Source organism: Crassostrea angulata, chromosome 3 (assembly GCF_025612915.1).
Source record: "Crassostrea angulata isolate pt1a10 chromosome 3, ASM2561291v2, whole genome shotgun sequence".
Classification (NCBI taxonomy): Eukaryota; Metazoa; Mollusca; class Bivalvia; order Ostreida; family Ostreidae; genus Magallana; species Magallana angulata.
Genome location: NC_069113.1, coordinates 43,894,243 through 43,901,228, shown reverse-complemented (window position 1 = coordinate 43,901,228; position 6,986 = coordinate 43,894,243). Strand labels below are relative to the sequence as shown.

General features: G+C 31.7%; 1 pseudogene; it reads left to right on the top strand.

Moving 5' to 3' along the window:
* Positions 1-2,936: 2,936 nt before the first annotated feature.
* The window catches only part of LOC128175885 (uncharacterized), a 30,641-nt pseudogene continuing 26,591 nt past the window's right edge, over positions 2,937-6,986 (top strand).

Here is a 6,986-nt window from a genome sequence, read left to right as displayed (position 1 = left end):
AAGGTCATACAAAAGCAGTGTAAAAAGGTATCAATTAATAGCAATTTACATTATATTTAAAATGGCTAACTTGGAATTTGCTTATTTTATTTTGAACTGCTTAAGTGAATAAAATCAAAACGATTGTTATTTGTAGGGCGCAGTATTCTGGTTTACTTTCTTTGTAATCAAATACTGTATACAGAGTTATTTTCGCCTTTTGTAATATTCGTCTTTCTACTCTTGCAAACAGTTTAACATCGTTTTTAATTCGCCCAGACACAGCTGTGGTTAAAGAAAGATCATTTGAAGCATTGTTATTAGCCCAGTCTTAAATTCGATCGCTGACAGCGAGGGCAGAAGGGGCGAAAATAAAACGGGGGCGAATATTTCCATGCATACAGTAGTTTAAACAGATACAACATTTCAAAATTCATAATACACTTTATCATAATACACACGGACATGTTTATCATAAATTCGCTTTCATGACATAATTGTTATATTTTGCATATTTTAATAGATCTCTCATTGTGGAGTCAGTTATAAATGGTGTTAGATACATTTTTTACAACTTTTAGCTCCTAAAAAACCTCTTTATGTAGGTTAATTGTTTTCAGTGAATACATTTCTTTATAAATGAATATGTTTTTAATGACAAAATTCAAACTGAATGTAGATATGAGTGATATTTATTGTAAACCTCGTAAACACAGAATTGTTACATATATTTTCATACTCTAAATACAATATAGGAAAAATGCAATAACCCAAGGGTGACTCTGGAGTATAATGTTAATGTTAACTGGTAGGGATCTCTATGGACACTTTGTACCGAGTCCCCAACAAGATCTTAATGTAAATTCATTGTTTTCACACACACACACACTATATATATATATATATATATATATATATATATATATATATATATATATATATATATATATATATATTGAAACACAATAAAATCCACAGTGGTCGGCGAGTTATAGATAAAAATTAAATAACACGAAAAACGTTCAATATTGAACGTTTTTCGTGTTTTCTTATTTAATTTTTATCTATATATATATATATATATATATATATATATATATATATATATATATATATATATATATATAACTGTATTACTTACTTGATCCAGAGGTCCCCTGGAACCCCAGGTGACGATATAATTGAGGGTCTCTGCGGAGATTTTGCCTCACTTGTTACGTATTTTATTAAATAAAATAAGTTAAAAAATGTTTTAGCTCCAATTTAGAGCAACGAATATAAGTAAACATGAGCTTCTGTAAGCTATAATCTATGTCTGAATGATATCAATACAGTAATAGAAACTTATATCCAAAGAGCGGTTTCACAAGACATGTTTAACCGTTTACTATATTTCACTATAGGAAAGCCGATGACCGTAATACATAATATACATTACGGTCATCAAAACATGTCGGCCAAGCTGATCGGTTGGAAATTTTCATTCAAAATTTCTTTCATTTTGAAGCATGTCTGTGTAGCCTCCAATAAAAATTGAATGTACGCTAATGATATAGGTCCTACAGTGATATTTAATCACAATTAATTGTTCATTAAAACTTACTATGAATTTTTTTTTTTGGTGCTTTATAAACAAAATCTAATGTCTTTTTAAATGTTTAGTTAGCGACAGTTAAGAGACAGTGGAAGATGAATGTATATGAGTTGCGTCAAGCGAAAAGGGACCTTCGTGACATAGAATAAATACGTCACAATAACGCTGCAAAGACGTGACGTTTCGTCTGCTTGTTTACCGGGAAAAGGTGAAAAAAACGCACAACGTTAATGATTGTATCATATCTATATGTAATGTAAATAAAAGCGTGACCATCGATCCTGCTGTATTCAACTTTCATGGATTTACAGGTTACTTATTTATTTTCATTACATGCTCATTTATTTTATATGACACTTCATAAAAACAACATAAATGTATAGGGCCTATATGATAATTATACGCCTATATAGTTGTCAGACGATAACTAACTGTACATAAATCGTTAGAGGTAACATTACTCATTTCAAACAAATGCAATTCCAATAAAATAGCAATTAATAGCTCCTTCCGTTCATAGGATTTGACACCAGAAATCGTAGACAACTTGCATGTTGATCAAGAAGTAAAGTACGCACTGTCAACCCGTAATGAAACGTACTGTAGCTTAAGTAATTTTTAGCGGCATCTATAGACTTAGTCATTAATGCAATGTTTTGGTATGAACTATTTATTTTCTCTTCCTGCTAAACCAAATATATTTGATAGCGGAATAGTTTGTCATGACAACGATCATGAAGTATTCCTTTCGATAGATGTGTACAATATTAACTCCTTTCACATCCAAGACCCCATAGAGTAGGGTAATGAGTCTTACCTCTAATGTCAGAGGTACTGGGATCGAGCCTTGTTGCAGCGTGATGCATAGTGAAAATTTTAACAATGGAAAAAATTAACTTCCCTTTTGCAACTATTTTCTGCTTATTAATGCCGTTATCAGTTAACTGCTTTACTTTCATTCTTATGAAGATATTATTGTTTTGATACAAAGAATATATAAAAAAGGGGGTCTGTCAGTTGATTAATGGCAATCCGATGAATTATGTAAAGGGTCCTATCCTAATTTAATTTTTCAATACACGAACTAAACAAACTTTTTAAAATCAACAGGCTTTAGACAACTTCATTGATGAGTTCCTCCCTCGTCATAGACAAGTGACAAGTGCACCGTCTGATGAAGAAAATGATAGCGATTCGGATAGGGACGTGTTAATACACAGTAACCGCGTTCATGATGATGTTTTAAGAGAACGAATAGACCTGTTTACTCGAAGTAATGGAGATGACTATAGTAAAGAGATTGAAAATGAAGACGACGACAACGTATCATGTAATGGAAACAGTGATATACTGAGTTTGAAAGAAAAGGTTTTGACATCTTGTTCATGTGGAAAAAATTGCTTAGACAGTGTCCCATTAGATGATATCCAGAGCTCGATCTTGGCATTAAGAGAACTTTCAAGAGAGGAAAGAGACATGTTTATCATGGGGAAACTTTCGTGCAATTCGAATAGCTGTACACAGAGAGGAAAGGAAAGAAAAAGGAAAAGATACAATTACTTCTTCAGGAAGAAGGAAATTTGTATGGGGTATTTTCTTTTCGCATATGGTGTTGGTTCAAAATATGTGAAAAATATTGTGTTCCATATGAACGAAAATGGGTGCATACCAAGAACGCACAAAAACAAGAATAGACGCCCTAGCAATGCTTTCTGCTTTGATGACCTGAAAAATGCAATAGACTTTATCCAGAATTACGCTGAAGAGTTTGGACTCCCTCAGCCCAATGTGAAAAACCAAGGACATCCTCACATCTTTCTGCCGTCATCTGGTAACAAGTCATCTCTGCATTCAACCTACGTCACATCATGTACTGATGCAAACAAACGACACGTTGGTCTTACAACATTTAAGCTTCTGTAGAGAGACTGCTGTCCCCATATCAAGTATATGACTCCACGGTCCGACATCTGTCCAAAATGTGAGAATCATCGGGCCAACATATCTACAGCTGCTGGACAACAGGAAAAACAGGAGCATCTGCAGGCTTTCACTGAGCATTTGTTAATGGTGGAGAAAGAGCGTTAGGTAGTTAAACATTTTGATAATATATCAACAATGTTTATGTATTTTTCTGTAATTAGGGTCTTCCGTTACCAATGGAAGACCCTATTGTTTTTGTTAGGTTTCTTTTTCTCTATTTTTCACTATTATTATTCTTTTTTTTCTTAACATTTTTCTTAAAACTCAAATATCTCAAATATGCTACAATGGATTTTTATGAAAATTTCACGAAAAATACAAAATATCAAGGTCTTTTATCATGTACAGTTTTGTTGATGACGTCACTTCCGGTCGGCCGTTATATTCGTTTTTCTTTTTGTAAAAAGTGATCTTGTCCTCCCTTTTTCTCAAAAACGATTAAAGATAGAAAATTGAAAGTTTCAGGAATGATAGATTTTTGAATTTCTAGGGCCGATCAGGTAAAACTACGATCGTCCGTCACTTCCGGTCCGCTCAAACAGCATTTTCGGAAAATTGTGTTTTAAAATTTTTTTAAATCAAATAATCTACAATTTTTTTTCGATCAGAATATGTTTTAAACTTATCAAATTTTAATATGAGCAGGTCGTCCGTCACTTCCGGTCGTTACCGGAAGTGATTCTAATATTTGGATTTTTGGCATTTTAAAGCATATGCATTTTGTTGACATTTTTTAAACTGAATACAAAACTAAAAACCGTTTTAAAATCGGACAACGCATTGCTGAGATATTGAAGTTTAAAAATGACGTTTTCCGGGAATCTGCATTTCGCGCAATGTCTACCCAGAGTTATCATTCCTGCTTCGCTGGTGGGAGATTGCATTTCTTTGTGTTGGTTGAAAAAGTAGTTTAAAAGGAAGTTAATATGATAGTAAATCGTACCAAATGTCAACAGTTTAATTGAACGCTATCAATTCAAAATCAAACGAAAGACCCACTTGTTGCTCGCAACAATGTGCTTTCAGGTAAAAACACGATAGTAATTTGTACCAAAATTCATTCCGAAAATTGTTTATTTGTTCCTAAAATTATTATAACTATAGCTATTATCTTAGAATTTATAAGGTAACCGACACTACAGCCCATAAAATTTGGCTTCGTGCAAAAGAATCATACCAGTGATCTATCTCCCTTCGTTGATCAGTTGATGAGATCAGTAGTGACCACTTTGATGCATTATATAAAGGATCTACTGTTCATCCAAATGACCGTAGCGTTATTTTTCATTAATTAAAGTTTGAAATAAAGAAATGTTTTCGTACAATTAACTAATAAGCTATAGTTCTATATTTAGAAAAAAACAAAACAAAGGAAACTACGCCGTTAGTTTGTCGAAAGATATCGAAGACATTTCAAGAGGTTTTTACGGTGCTGCTTTGTTCCAAAACAAGAAGATACATCTTGTATACTCTTTTTTTAAGAGAACGATAGTACAGTTTTGTTATATCAATCAAATTGAAACAGAGTAAGTCATGTCAGATTGTCTTTCACGTCAGCATATAATTCCAGTTGCATGAATAGCTGTATCTCTAGGTTTGGATGTCGGAACCGATCGTTAAGATCTAAATTGTTATGAAAGATAATCTGCTATAAATATATATATATATATATATATATATATATATATATATATATATATATATATATATATATATATATACATGTATATATATACATTCTTGATTTACATACTATTCCGAAGATATATTTATTTCAAGTACAGATGGTAGTGATTATAGTGGGCACTATTGAAATGAAACGCAGACACATGAGGATGATTATGTCACCTTAATAAATAGACATTGCTTACTAAAGTGAAGATCATTCGAGAGTATAACTGTTATAGGGACAACTTTTAAATAAATATTTACAATCTGACAAAACCATGCACAAACTTCTGTTACGTTATCACATCTATGAGATTGTGTAAGAAAAGTCTGTGCTTGAGTCAAATTGACAAATATATAGGTCAAGTTCAAATTTGGTTCCATCCTAGTGTATGATTAATTCAGAGTTATTTCGCTTGTTCTAAAACAAGATTGACTGCTCTTAAATTTTAAATTGATGCTTTTGTTAACTTGACTAGAAAATACAGGTCAAGATTGAAATTTACTTCTGGTCTGATGATTTCTGATGAAGTATGCGTCTTGAAGTTATATAAAAAGAATGATTTTTAGGGATTTATATATCTTTTGTATTGAATTGTTACAGTAAAGGCGATTCCAAGTTTTTTTTTTATGTTTAGCGTCCACGGACGGATTGGTTTCGAGATGTTGAAATAAAATTTAAAAAATCATTTTTGATAAGATTAGATCGCTTTTTCATATGTCGGGCTTGGGATCGCATTTTTAAATGAAATCGGAAATCAAATATTTATGATAACAACATTCAAAATGAAAACCATAGTGGTTATTTGTTATTTTTGCATTTTTCTTACAAAATAAAGAAAATGCTTAAAAATATATTATAAATTTTATTTTGTTTAATCTTTAAAGTTGTGTGTTTTTTCTAAGGGTTGTGGGTTTTTTTCCTGATAGAAAGATGGGTTTTTGAGTTTTGGGTGGACACTAAGCAAAGACAAAATTTGCAATGGCCTAATTTGGCATATGAAGATTTGACTGATTGTGGGAGCATTCGTGGCTTTTCGACACATCTAGTTTGCATGTATATGCTAAAAATTTTATCTTTAAGATGTAAATTGTTCAGTTCAAAGAATTTGTAAAGTTAGGATGAGGATGTAAAAGAAAAGACAGGGTTATTAAATTTGTTCTAAGGAATCTATTACTTCAGCCTTAGTTTCAAATAAAGATATCTTTAATTTATTGTGTCATAAAGACAAGATGTTGATACAGTGAATATTCATAATACTTTAACTTATGACCTATTTCTAAAACTTTATTGTCACTGTCTGAACAGAAATTTAATTGAAAAGATGAAATTGGCCCTGCTTTGAAAATAAATGACAATAAAAATGGTAAACCATGTGAAATCCCATGAAGTAAAAGTACTCAATGTTACAAAAACTTGACACATTGATCTAACAGTCCTATCACTACTGTAACAAAATGTGCATAAAACACATTATGCATTTGCCATGATCTATACATGTATATATATGTACATGTACTAAAATTGTTTTAACCATGGCTTTGAGACAAAGGGTGTGGTGTCCAATAAATACATGTATAATGTTGACCTTACCAGCCCCTTTCGAAATTAGAAATGATTAGATAACTTGTGAAAAAAGTTGACACCATAATCCTTTATCTATATATTTTTTTTATACCCTGTGTCATTCCAGGTGCAACTCATAGTTTGTGTCATTGTATATAAGATATGATCTGCAGGGGTGACCTTACCTTCTTAATT